This window comes from Epinephelus fuscoguttatus, linkage group LG23 (assembly GCF_011397635.1).
Source record: "Epinephelus fuscoguttatus linkage group LG23, E.fuscoguttatus.final_Chr_v1".
Taxonomy (NCBI): domain Eukaryota; kingdom Metazoa; phylum Chordata; class Actinopteri; order Perciformes; family Serranidae; genus Epinephelus; species Epinephelus fuscoguttatus.
The window spans coordinates 22,662,276-22,677,026 of record NC_064774.1 but is presented as its reverse complement, the minus strand read 5'-3'; the positions used below and the strand labels follow the sequence as shown (position 1 = coordinate 22,677,026).

Genomic DNA, 14,751 nt, shown 5'->3' with positions numbered 1-14,751 from the left:
CACCATGGTGGGGTAGCGTGGTAAACATTGGCCACTGTTTAATGACCATGTCAGGCTGCCAGAAACCACAAATCAGCACAAGGCCAAAACTGACAGTTGTTTTCACAGGGGTTCACTGGCGCTGCATCATTATATTTTTTTTCTGGCCGAGCTGGTTGTGCGCTAGCCCTCTTTTATTTTCTTTACTGAGGCAAGTTGGGAGGCCGACAAGGGCAGCCACCGTGATGCAATTTAGTTTGAAGAAGCTGGAGGTCCATATTTGGTTCCAGAAGCAGACGCTAGCCACGAGATTATCTCTGTATTTTTGCTGAGTGGAACAAATAGAAAAACAAAGTGAGAGACTTGTTGTTGAAGAATGTGAGGTCACCCACATGTGTCCTTTCCACAGGGCAAGCTCCCTACACCGGATCCTGCCTGTGAATAATCCCAGGCCTAAATTGGAGTCAAAATGTCAAGGTTTGGACCACGATGCTGTTGGGTCAATCTACAGTATGAATCATCTCTCCGAATACAAAACTCCAGAAACAACAAAACCTGTATTTGGACACACACACACACACACACCACCATATGTCGTCACTGACGTCCAATTGATGTATTTCCCATACTTCAGTTTTTGATTTAAGCATACTCACCAAGGCTTTAATTTATACACATTGGAAAAAAGAGGTGTCCTATGGTTTCTCTAAACTCCCCCTTTCCTTCAGCTAGTGTCAGAGGCAGTTCATATTGGCGCGGCAGAAATGGGATAAAGTATTTCAGCAAATATCCATCTTGACAGTCCATAGATCAGAGAGGGAGGGAGCACTTCAATGCGTGTTCACCAGAGTGAGCGGCAGTGTCACAAAGGACGTTTTCCATGCCCCCTCCTGTTTTCACCTCAATTTATTATAGTTGGACAGGTTTTTTCTATCAGCAAACGTCCTGACATGTAGCATTGTGCTTCTTATAAGTAGTCTTTAAAGTTTTTTGCCCCCTAACAATCTACTTTTACTTCTTTTGTGAAGACGGTATGTTTTTTTTTTTTTTTTTTATTCAAGCTTTAACATGTGAAACCAAGAAAATTCCTTTGCTGTCCACTGAACATGTTGTTGATACATGCATGCATGCTCACTGTGGCTAAAATTACATTCAGAGGGAATAATTTATTATAGTACATACAAAGCTAATTTTTCTTTGGCAAAGTCACTGCATGATTAAGAATATGATCTTACATATGAGTTGGCACCTCTAAATATCACTCGAGGACATTATTAGTTTTTTCTTTGTCAGTCAGTCTGGCCTCCAGTTGCCAACTTGACAATTTTGTTGCAATTTAACAGCTGAACAGACACCTTGGCAGCCTTACTTTACAATAGCTATAGTGACGAATCAAATACTTTATTGCCCACCATCAATATGAAACTATTTTGAATCCCAAGGCAACTGCTTACATTTTTGTTGCTGTTGTTGTTGCTACGTGTACATTATTTATTGTCTAATCCACAGAAATCTGGTCAGTGTTGATGCCTCTGTAGTGACTGCACAGACCTGATCATTGTTTTCCCTATTATATAGGACTTGGAAAATTGGAAAATTATTTTTATTTCCATTGAGTCGGTGTTTTTGTACCAATGTAATCAGTTTATTTAGGTAGTCTGATTTCTATTTGTACACAGCCATTAGCACATTTTCTTGAAGACAGTTGGCAAATCTCTAGTTTCTGTCATTGCCAGTCATACACATTTCACTTTCACCATCCACAGAACTAACAAACCAATACAATACATGTTTCTGTTAATATACATTTGCCAAATTGAAACACATTAACTGACACTTAAACTTTATATAGATGCTAGCTTTTGTTTTCATATTTCTCAGGTAGTGTGTCCCTTTGTGCCTGCAGTAAAAAATATGTTTTATTGTGAGTTTATTTTTTCTTTAACCAAACTTGAATCAAATGTTCTCTTTTTGTATTCATTTGAAGACTATTTTTTGATTGTCATATCACAAAGACAAGTAATAATAATTAAGAAGGCAATTCTATTAAGTTAATCCGTGGAAAAACTGAAATTCACAGTATGAATAACCTTGAACACTCTGCACTTGTCAATTTAATGTGCAGTATTGGTCAAAAGACTGCCTTCAAACACAGTTGAGACAAGCAACGACGTTAGACAGTATATTTAACTTATGATTATGCATGTATGTATGCATCATTTTTTGACTTTCAGTGGACTTGTGATTTTATTTATACAGCTCATTGCTGTTACAAGCATATGCATTATATAATATGTAAATATCCACATTTGAGATCAGTTTCTTAAAATGTAAATTTTTAATAAAGGCCTAGTAAGAAATAAAAAACAAAACAGTTGGTAAAGATGATAGTTTCCTATTGTCTCAAAGATTAGCAGCTATGGTCTGCACAAAATCCTGTCAGTTGAAATTTAACCCAACGGTAACTTTCCCTACATTTCCAGGCTTATCTTGTAAAAGTGTTGTTTTTGTTTAAAGAACACACTTTGAGTCTGCGGGCAGTGGAGCAGTCGAACTCTGAGCTGCCAGATATATCTGACCTGCTGACCACATACACCATGGCAGCTTCCAAACCTCAGGGCGTACTTGCCAAGCAACCCACACAAACATCTTGACTGCTCTCTAATGACCGAACGGACCTGTTATTTATCATACATGCAAGCAGTTCCCACGATCATGATCAAACATCCGTAATTACATTAACTATGTGTGGGGTTTATGTGAAGAGTTGGATTTCAGTCCTCTTGTTCGGTGTGTGTTTTTTGTCGATGCTGTGCTTTGTCAAGTGGTAAAACGTGTCTGTCATTCCAGTCAATACAGAGCACTGTGTTTTGACATAAAAAGCCCATACACGTGATGTGTGGAGATTTTTTTTTTATTCTGTTGGTCTGGAGGAGATGGTGAATCTCTCCATAGTTGATGGCTAAGACAAGGTGGTATCAGCCTGACCACTCCAAGTGATCAATATGTGATGGTGCTGTGTGATAACTAATGACTGTCATGGGCCACTCATTCAAGAAAATGGAAACCCATCCTCCAACTCTGAAACAACAGAATTCAATCATTTTTCTGCCCTGAGCAGACATCCACAGTTTTAAAGAGTAGGAGCATAAGAAGGAGTTATACTGAGTTCCAAACAATAAGCTCTCAATCTAAACGCCTTTTAAAGAAGCACATAAAAGGTCATACCTAGATAGACTTGGTTCAAGGCAAACCATTTTGAATATGCACCTTTTTGAAGTGCTTGCAGAGCTTCAATAGGACAACACTACAACAGTGTATTCAGGCAAAGACTGAATTTTTCTTTAGTTTGGAAATTTCTGTGAATGTTTTGGTCCTTTTCCTGCCATGAAAATTTGTAGCCAGCTTACAGTGGACTTCATCACGTTTAGGTGATGAAGTAAATCATCATGTTCCCTCGTCCTTTAGCTAACTCAACAAAGTAAATGTTTTCCTCGTGTAGTTCCATAAACAATAAATCACTGGGGGTGGGCTGATGTTACTTGGCCTCTCTTTTCTCTCACTCATGCTCTCATATATTCTCACACACACACACACACACACACACACACACACACACACACACACACACACACAGCACAGACAACAGTGCTCTTTAACTGTTTTTTAAGCAACCATTTGTCATCCAGCTGTTGCAACGTGGGAAAATTGCAGCCCTACAGGAGGAGGAGATGTGGAGAATGATTGAGAGGTGGCAAACACAGTCACGTAGCCACCTTCTGTAAATGGCCACTTTTCAGAGTCATTAAAGAGAATCCAATAGTCCAGGACTCATAATGGCAGCCAGCGTCTCCCCATGCATCTTTCTTCCTAATCGTCTCTGTTTTTGGTATGGAATCTCTTTAAACTATTGATATCTGGAGGGCTAAGGTGTACCTAACCCAGCATATAATTATCATAATCATCATCATCCTTTGATCAGAAGAAATGAGCATTGGTCGACAAGAAAGATTAATGTGAAATCTTAAATTATTGTCTGGAATACCAGCTGTAGTTGTTTTGACCTTGCATACTGCTGGAAATGGATTTTGCTATAAGTGACTACAGTATTAAATGTATCTCTCAGATTTATGTAGCTACGAGTAGGTTTTGAGAATTTTTGACATTGCTGTCTTGTCTTACTACAAACAAAAACTGATGCTATCATAATTGTTTCTGAGAGACAATTTTCACACCAATGTATTAAATACATTTTTTGAACTACTATTGCTACCAAGTATGAAGAAAATATGTCAAACTTGAGCATATTTGTAGCTACATAAGCGGCACAGCTCTAGGAATGGCAACGTTGGCTAGTCTGTTCTTCAGTCGGTCAACCACTATGGTCCAGGCTGAAATACCTCAACAACCATTAGAATGATTGCAAAGAAATTTGGCACAAATGTGCCTGTCCCCTTCAGGATAAGTTTTATTAACTTGGGCTATCTCGACTTTTTTTGAATGTCATTAGGTCAAACTTTTAATGGATTTATGATCAAATATCTGTGAAACTGACATTCTCGTCAGCCTCAGCTGTACTTTGTGTTTAGTTAAGTTAACATACTAAAATGCTGAACTAAGATATTCAGTGTTATTGTAAGAGTGGTTGCGTGACATTAGCCTTTAGCTCAGTGTAGAGATTACCCTTTGTGAGTGGAAAAATCTACATGTCCAAATGCAGCTTCCTTAATACTCTAGAAAGCATTATGTGGCATAATAACTTCAGTTAAAGGACATTCACCCAACTAACCTGGTTAGTAATACTGTTGATGCATCCCACAGAAGGAAAGGCACTTTTGTCCTTGTTTTAATGCATTGTCAACAATGTTCCTTTTTTAAATCACCCAACTTCTTTACTGATAAGACTGAATAATCTTAAGAAACAGCGGAGTGAGTTGTGACTTAACTCAATTTATATGTAAATGTAATATTTCCTGTGTAATGAGCTTATTGTATTATGTCAGCATCGGCTGGTTTTGTTTTGTGTCATTCAGAATGGCAACTGCAATCAGTATCATTATATTGTGTTCATTTTATTGAGGACGAACAGAGATTTGCATTGTTCGCATTGTGTTGGCCTTAAATCTGTGACAAACTAAACATCTCCAAACAAAAGGACATTGTGAGCATGAAGGGGGACGTCTTTTGTTAACATTGACTTCACATAACAAGCCACTTCAGTGGATGTAAAACGCAATCATTTGTGCGTACATGTATACTTTAATAGCCCTTTATTTTTATTGTCATACAGCTTATTGTACATTCAGCTGAATGTTGTGTGTGTGTGTGATACCATTGCACAATGCCTAAATGGTCCAAGATGTGTGCTGAAGCCTTGTGTGTCAGACACTTAGTGTATAGTAGTAAATATTCTATTAAATAAGTCCCAGTATGTGGTTGTGCATGTATGGGTTTGTGTGTGGTCTCTAGTTATTCATTAAGGCAATCATAAAAAATTGATATGTTTTCAGCACCAGTCCTGTGATACAGTACAGTGCTGTCAGTACTGTATCCTCTGGTGTTTAAATAAGCATTTTAGTGTGTTAACTAGCCTGATCTTGGTAAGTTGTCTTTCATGAGAGGAGCTTCACTCAGGCAATGCCGTAAATGTTTTTAATCCAGCAGCCTGGCAGCACAGCTTCATGTTAGCTCTGAAGCAAAGCAATTAAGCTCATTACTGTGTCTGCATTTTTCTTGCCAACGCAGAAAATGCCACAGAGCTGTGTCATTTTATGTGGCAATTTCTTCACTTTGTACCAAAGTTAAAATGCAGATTGGCGGTGTCAGCAAAATGCTGCGACACAATAACCACTTACAACTTTGCTAGTAGCGGCAATGCTACTAAACTCTTCACGTAGAGAACTGCTACCTGGGTCCAGTATGCATTGGATTCAATTTCATTTTGAATTCTTTTACTGCATAGAGGAACAGGCTAGGGTCAGGTGTGGTTTGGTTCTTCTCAGATTTACTTATTTTCCCTCTCTGATTGCACAAAATGTCAGCATTTGTGTCTGTTGCTAGTAGACACGCAGTGTCTAGCAGGAAAAAAACAAAAGCATAGAGCGTAGCCTTTGCAATGGATTAGCCTAGCAAACTAACCAGAAAGAGAGGAAATAATTCCAAACCTTGGCAAAGGGGCCTTGTCAAAATCCCCAATTATTTTACTGTGGAAAGGTTATAATGCTGTGTGACCTGCAGTTATGCTTGGACAGTTTACCTCTGTATTCTGTGGTTTAGCTGGGAAGGGCTTCATGTGCTGGTACTTTGTGTGGTGTTATTGCTGTTTAACAGAGTAATAGTTTATTGGCCATCACAAGCTTTGTGTGCTTTGTGCTCATGACTGTCCCCTGTACCGTTTAGACCAGGAGTTTTTTGAAATCTGACACCGTGGGTCCCCCAAAAGGCAAAATTAAGACAGCAAATTAGGTGTCAGCAGTTCCTATTTGCAATGGATCAGGGTTATGGGAGCACGGACACCTATCACTGTATTTGTCACCAAAGAAAACCTCTTACTTTCACGTTACACTGTATCTTTGTCTCATATGCCTCTCTTCTCGCCCTCCCCTACAACCCTCCTGCACCCCACTGGAGCCCGGCTTGGGTCTCATTCAGACAATGTTGCATGTGAGCAACTGTCACAGTTGAGTTGGTAAATGTGAAGGCTGGGTGATGTACACAAGCAGTGCCCAGATGGCACCACTTACAGTTGTATAGATGTGTCTACATGTACTTGGGAACTTTTACAAACTCCCATAAATAAAGGATCCTGTCCAGTCCTTCCAGTGATATATTGCAAGAAACAAAGTATTTTGCCATCCCCTTCGTGAGAGATTTTTGAGAGCAGTGCAGAGCTTGTGTGAGTGAACCGGAGCATTATGTCATAGCATGGCTCCATTTCACCCCCAAACCACTTTGTGAATCTTTGAACCCAACCACTCCAGAAGCTGTGATTCACTCCTTCCTTGAGCTGTTGCTTTTGTAACTCCAGTCACGAAACAATAAACATCCCTGACAAAAACTGGCATGTTGGGTTACAAAATGCAAACAAGATCAGTTTACAGAGCCTCATTTAGTTGTTTTCAACAGCAGTGACACATTAGAGGTTTGGTTCTGTGTCTGCCAACAACACTGTAAACAATTGGTACTGATTTAAGAAGGACATTTTGAGATTTATTTTGTAGAAACTTTAGTGTGGCATTTAAGGAAGCCTTGCTGAAAGCGGTAGAGGAAGACAGAGAGAGGCTAAAATAGTGCTGGAGAGTGAGAATGAGTCAGGGAGAGAGGTGGACAGACAGACCTGGTCAACAAACCCTTAGTTGCCTCTTCACCTGACACCGTGTCAAGATACAGACAGCATGGAGGAGGCAGTAGATGGAGGGGTGGAGGGATAGCAGTCAGAGGAAAGGAAAGGAAGCCCAGGCCAGGCCCTGATAACGGAGAGCTGTCGGGGCTCAGGAGAGGAGTGGGAGACATTAGCCAAATCCGGACGGATCACAAGCCTCTGGATGCAATCCAGTTTTGCGGGGCTGCGATAAGGAGGCTGATTATGTGTCACCCATCAATTCGCCCGCCTCCCGCCGCTGTCTCCCTAGCCATAAATCCACTCATGACAAGCTCTGCTCTTCGGCAATCACCCCACTCTGCTTCCTCCCTCTCGCCTTCCCTCTGCTCACTTCTGTCTGCACTATCCTCTCAGTGGTTTGCTGCAGAGAGAAAGTGAAGAAGGGGGATTAAGCAAGTCTCGAAGTGACTGCAAGGATTGGTCCCAAGTAATAGAGATTTAATTGATAGATCCCTTCTGAGAGAGTCAATCTTTTTGATAGGCTGGAGTGCAGTGTGAGGATGTGTCGATAACCATTTATTCAAGGCAACTTAAAAGTAAAGCAATTAATAAAAACATCATGATCAGGAAAGTTGCGTTCAAAATCTCATCTAGGGCAGATTACGGATTATAAGGTCAACATGAAAATAAAGATATCTATTTGTTTATGAACTCTATCTGTTTGTAAATCTTAGAATCTAATCCAGTACTATCATGGGAAAATAAATTGCAACCAGTATTTGGCCTACTGGAAAATTTAAGGGTGTCCTTCTTGCATCTTAACTATAATGGATTACAAATGTTCTATCAGATAATCTGTTATTTTCCAACACTGATAAGGCAAATGTTGATGGATCTTGATGAAGCCAAACAGTTTTTCAGTTTTCACTGGAAGTTTCCAATTATATACTGTAGATAAGTACGTGGGTTATGCTGGCATTGCATGCTATTGCATACAACTTCTTGCAAAGATATCAGTGCCAACATAATATTTTCTTCCACGCGCACACAAAGTTTTCCTTAAATAGTCACTTCAAAGTGGCATCCGCAAATTATGGCCAGTTAAATGCTTTTAGCACTTATTAATTACATTAGGAAACCAAATTGGGCAGCCGAGGTTTGATTTATTACTCAGCTAACTAGTTTTGTCACTCTGGGAATATGCAGATGGGGGTGGATGTTAGGATGTTCACAGAGAGAAAGATGGAGAGAGACAGCATGGCCAAACTTGGCCTGACCCTTCCACACATCTCCGTGCTAACCTGCATCTAAAGTAACAGAGTCCTCTTGACCCCCTCAGGGTGACGACGAACGCATTCTAGAGATGAATAAGCGCAGAACGATGAATAACACACACTTTGGTGCTCATGGGTCAGTCATTTAATCGCTCCTCTCTCATAGTATAAAAGGTCTTGCAGTGTGACATTCTTGACAGTTTGAAATGTAAAATGGCAGTAATTATTTGCAGTAAATTAGTGCAAGAGCTTTAGGCTACAGTTTGAGTTTGTTGTAACGCTGATTTGCAGCAAACTTATTTAAATCTAGGCAACATTCTAACCAACAAAGCAGTGATGGCACTGCTAAAAAATGTATTTACATGAACATTTATTAAATAACCTTTTCTTTCATTAAACCCTAGTTCGAGTCATTTAAATTCAAAGTGGCTTGTTTCACAAATCTTTGCAAAACACTTACTGTTACCTTGGAACTAGTAGTATTAAGTGGTGTGTCAAGTCAATTTTATTTATGTAGCCCAGCATTGCTTCAAGGGGCTTTCAAAATGGTGTCACCCAAAGAACATTTATTAACCTGGGGAAATTGTGGTAGTATAGACTAAATTCTTCCACTCCCTTTATGTGGTCTTTTATTTGTACTTTTCAGTTTATATTAAGGAAATGGCAGTTTTACCTTACATTACCAGACTGACTTATACAGATACATGTTTTGCAGTTTATTTGGTAAAATCAGGGAGTAAAATTCACCCAACTCCTACACGTTTTCTATCACTAGCTGTGCCTTTTAGCCAGTGACTGACAGATGAGCATGTCGTATAAACAAGAGCGTTATTTGATGTGTCCTTGAAGTCACAGTATTGTCAGAAGAGCCATTTTGTATTTAGTCAGGCAAAGTTGTGCCTTAGGTTTTGCTTTTGTTTAACCATTTAATTCAACAGAGGTGGTTTACAAGAACATTGCAGACTTTTTGTGATTTGTCAGAAGAGCCAGAATACTAATTTAATCTTGTGTTACCAAATGTCCTAAAGCCCAAGTTTTGAGACACTGTCTCAAAGACAATATGAGTGACCATCTTAGTAGACAGACATATAAGGTCCTGTATGCATTGTCTGTGAAATGCCGTATCATTTGCCAAAGCTAGTTGTTCCTGTGACCTGTGATGCATATAAATGATTTTGGTAACACTTGAAGGTATTTATAAGGGTGACATGACACTGTCATGAACTTGTTATAAACATTATGTACATGTCATAAACGTTATGACTGATGCCATTAAGTGTCATTCGGTTTTTGTAATGACAAGTTGACATTGTTTGGGTTGTCTTGATTATGACAACTTGACATTAATCAAAGTGACATTACCAGAAGTTGTCTTTGTCATGACAAGTTGACATTAACCAGGATGACATTACCAGAAGATGTCTTTGTCATGACAAGTTGACATTAACCAGGATGACATTACCAGAAGTTGTCTTTGTCATGACAAGTTGACATTAACCAGGATGACATTACCAGAAGATGTCTTTGTCATAACAACTTGACATTAACAAGAAATGCACCTCTTTTTGTGTTTATGACAAGTTGACATAATGATTATTACTGCTATGACAAAGACATCCTCTGGTAATGTCATCCTGGTTAATGTCAAGTTGTCATAATAAGGACATCCCAAACAAGTTTAATGTCAAATTGTCATGACAAAGACATCTTCTGGTCATGTCACTTTAATTAATGTCAAGTTGTCATAATCAAGACAACCCAATGTCAGCTTGTCATTACAAATACCAAATGACACTTAATGACATCAGTCATAAACGTTTATGACATACACATAATGTTCATGACAGGTTCATGACCATGTCATGTCATAGTTGTGACAGTGTCATGTCACTCTTACTTAGATACTCTTACTTAGATACCTTCAAGTAAAGTGTTACCATGATTTTTAGGGCAAACAGCTTATAGCAATAAGCTTTATCATTAGCAATATAGCTAATGATAACATTATGAATGTCCATCAGGGCTTACCCCAAAACATTGCATGTTCAGGACTATAATTAGCAGACACATAACACTATTATTGGTGCCACATTGAGACAGATTTTTCCTTTTTTGTTTTTCATTTTTTGCTGCCTCTTTCTACAGCTAGTTAAAGCATGAGGTTGGTATGAAGGAGTTGTATAGGGCAAGAGGCTGTGAGCATGCTCAGTGGCAGTCACTTTGTTGTCAAAGACTCGAGAGCATTTTACTAACTTTTATCAGTAGCTGCAGGAGTGGGAAGTGAAAAATCAATCATCAAATGTAGAATGTGAAAGCATGTTTATGTAGTTTGTAAAGCGATTTATTTGAGCTACACGAAAAACACAACAATATTATTTAGTTCCTATAACTTGTATGTGAATCATAAAGTAACATTTCTTTATTGTCTTGTCTAATTTGTTTCCATAGTAGTACAGCCAACATGTTGGGGCACCCTTATAATACTTAAGTGAACATGCTTCACCTGTGAAAGTCTTTCTCAGGTTTTCACTGGTCCTATGCCAGCGATGCTCAAAAATCCATTCATGTGAAGACCAAGAAAATCCAGTAAAGTCAAACTGATGTGATTATCATAAGTGCTGTGCCCATTCAATGACTGTCCGTCTGCTGACCCATTCATCCTGTGTTGCGGTTGGTGGTTCACTACAGATCCAGCTTCAGACAGGACTGTGCAAAACATCTGAAATTAAATTAGACATAGTATAGTCTGCACCAGACATTTTTTTGTATTTATATATTTAAATGTTTTTCATATTATATCATATGCAGCAAACCTGGACATATCAGAGAATATTTCAATCAGGAGAGACGACTCCTGTGACAAAAGAATATTTATTTACATGTGCACAAGTATGAGAAATGTAACGAGTGTTTGGCAATTAGACCCCATCACGATGTCATCCATTCCAGGAGGGTGGTAAAGACTAAGATTAGGAAACGCTGACTATGCATTCTAGATGCACGTGGTGGTAATGGTGGTGATGTGATACGATGAAGAGGGAGCGGAGGATCTGGATGTGAAGAGGAATGGGCTTTTGATGAGCTCGTCCTGGGCTCTGGATAAGGTGACTGGAGGTGAACGGGATGGAGGAGGGCGCAACAATTCTGCCTAAAATGACAGCTGACAGGAGCAGATAGGAGAACAGATTTATAGTTTGGCAGCAGCAGCATGAATGGCTGAAGGAGACTGTGGCAAAGTTTGATTGGCTAATGGAGAGAAGGAACACCCATAGTCAGCTGATAGGTGGAAGAGGTGGGAGTGGGATAGAGAGAGAATTGTGAATGGACATAGCATAAAGAAAGTCTTCCCGATTGAACCAACGCTGAGCTTCTTTGGTGTAAAGGTGTGTGCTCGAGGTATTGAAAATTGAGTTTGTGAACATAAAGCTCAGAAAGAAGGCAATGGTGTCAATGGTGGTGATGAATCTGTTTATTCCTTTTAAAATGGCAGGAAATTGTGAACATCTCTGATTAGTGTTAAGAACCAGGTGTAATGTCTTTATATGGCTTGTATTGTCCCACCAACAGCTCAGAAACATAATCAGGCTGAACCTTTATATTTGTCACACTTTCTCTTACTAAGGATTCTCGCATCCTTTTTCCAGATTTGCTCTGATAAATTGCCGTCAAGCCCTGCCCACATGCGTTTCTCTCTTCAACTGCTGCCTTTTGCGCAGCCCCCAGTCATTGCTGCCCCGTCTAATAACTCTTCCCATGTTTAAGCAAAGTGTGTGCCTAATAGACTGCTTTCAAATCACACATCAGGGGACGCTGGAGTGAGCTGAATGTCACAGTGCATTTATCTCCTTCTTGCCCCCCGACCAACCCATCTACGCTGGGACCATTATTTAACCTAAGAGAGGTCAAATCCTCCCTGTAAGGCTTGAACAGAGCATGAATTAAGTTAAATAGTGTATCCATCCATTAAAGTAGCCATTGGCTGCTTTAAAAGCTCTTGGAGCACTACCATCCTGCATCGCTTTATGGGTGTCACACACCAAATGGGCTGACGGCGGGTGTGCCTGACGGCATGTGACTCCCTCACCTGCTGGAGGAGGGGATTGAAGGGCAAGAGGAGGATATGGGGCTGGGATGCTGCTAGGTCAGCACTTGGCATGCCATGAGGGGAGTAATGAGCCTTAGAGAGAGATCTTCCCCTCTTTCCCTCTGCAGTCTGTCCCTCATTTTAGATTTGGGAGAGTTCAACCGCTTGTGCCGAATCTCTTGATTTGTCTTTCTCTTTATTTCACTCACTGAAATTTTAATAACAGATTTTCTCATGGTTTCTATGTTGGCAACAAGAAGGGAGTTTCATAACTTTTGGCATTTAGCTGATGATATTGTACAAAGGACAGTCTAAAATGAGTGAAACAGCAGCACGAACATAGCTCCGAGCACTGAAATCTTTCAATAGCAGTCTCTTGACAACAGACGTGACAGTGTTTTGTAATAACCTTTTAAAAAGGCTCACTTTTACCAGAAGATTGAAATTGAAAAGGAGTGCATTAAAAAGGATATCATTTTTTATGATAAGACTAAAGACATTAGATCGATTTGAGCAGTGAAGACAACAGGGAAAATTACTTGCCTTTTGCATTCTGACTGTAATGTTCAGTCAACTAGCACGAGTTGACGTCACGTGGAGCAATGCAGCAGCCTGAGAAACCAAAGGGTTGCATCTCATTGTTCCATTATCAACGTTAAACTGGATTTCATTGTTAAAAATTCAACAGGCTTCTAAGATAATCTATGTAGAACATTCTTGTGCATTTTGGCTTTGCAGTGAAAGAATTATGCTGCAGGCTAGCTGTTTGCAGCCAACTGGACAGCTAAATTTGGATTTACCCAACAATGGAACCAAGATCCACAGCTGTGTGACCATATTGCATAGAAGACATGGCAAGGCAGGGCTTATTTCATTTTCCCTCAGCCATCTGTGATGTATAAATAAAGCTTCAGTTTTCTGACATTTAAACAACCAAGAACTTAGTTTGTGAAGACAAATTGATAAAATGTTCTACACTACATATTAAGTGACCTTGATAGCTGTGATAGTCTGATCCTATGTGGGGCATTAAAATTGATTTTATTGATTTATTTCTCTTTTTTTATGTGCTTCAACTTTTTCAGAGTTGAAGTAGTGCATCATATTGCACTCATGCCTTTATCTAGGTCTGTGTAGTGTAACAATATTGTGTTGTTTGTCTATCTCTTACAGACAATGGTCTCTACAGCAGAACTCAACAGTAAGGATCGCCTAGTTGTCCGGGGTGAGTAAAATACTATGTTTAGTTTAGTTTATTAAGGATCCCCATTAGCTGGTACCATAGTGACCAACTAGTCTTCCCGGGGCCAGTAAATCCAACAACTCGCTTGTCCAATCTGGCCAGTGGTGAAAAATAGGCATTAGCCACGTTCTGTATGTAAGGTTAGACTGTGGAAAGAGGTACAAAGTTGTGGTACCTCTGAGCCAGGAATGGAGGTAGTAACAGCTCTGAAATAAGGTCTGTGTAAAATGTAAAGCTGCAAAGACTTGACCATGGCTGCAGCGGTTTAGATGTGTTGATTACGTATTATGTTGGCGACCCACTGCAGGAGATGTAAAAGCCAGTGTTAGCAGTTAGCGGGTAACTCAAAGTAGTAGAATAGCTACTGTAAAGGTCCGCAAATTCAATGAGATTCGTAAGGTCCTTACCCTCCCAGCAGAGGATGAGATCAGGCGCTATGTAACAGAGAAGGTAAATGATTGTGATTGACATTTTCATTGTTTTTTTTTTTTGTTTTTTTTTTAAAGATATTTTTTAGGGCATTTTGCCTTTATTGGACAGGACAGGTAAGTGTGAAAGGGGCAGAGAGAGAGGGGGGATGACATGCAGCAAAGGGCCACGGGCTGGATTTGAACCCGGGCCGCTGCGGCAACAGCCTTGTACATGGGGCGCCTGCTCTACCACTAAGCCACCGACATTTTCATTGTTGATAAAGTGCTGCAGCCACATATGTTATATGTCACGGTAGCATTATGTCACGGTTGCATTACATGTCACACCCGTCATGCCTCTTTTGATGAAGGATGCAGGGATGCAGTGTATAATCACACACTAGAGCAGAGTGATGCTGTCGTCATTTAGTTCTGTGTAA

General features: G+C 39.8%; 1 long non-coding RNA gene across 1 annotated transcript in view; it reads left to right on the top strand.

The window, feature by feature from the left end:
• LOC125883900 (uncharacterized) overlaps positions 1–13,862 on the top strand; it is a 62,477-nt gene extending 48,615 nt beyond the window's left edge. Inside the window, exon 3 of the long non-coding RNA XR_007448611.1 lies at positions 13,832–13,862. This is a non-coding gene — a long non-coding RNA (uncharacterized LOC125883900). The remainder of the gene's footprint in view (positions 1–13,831) is intronic.
• Positions 13,863–14,751: the final 889 nt, after the last annotated feature.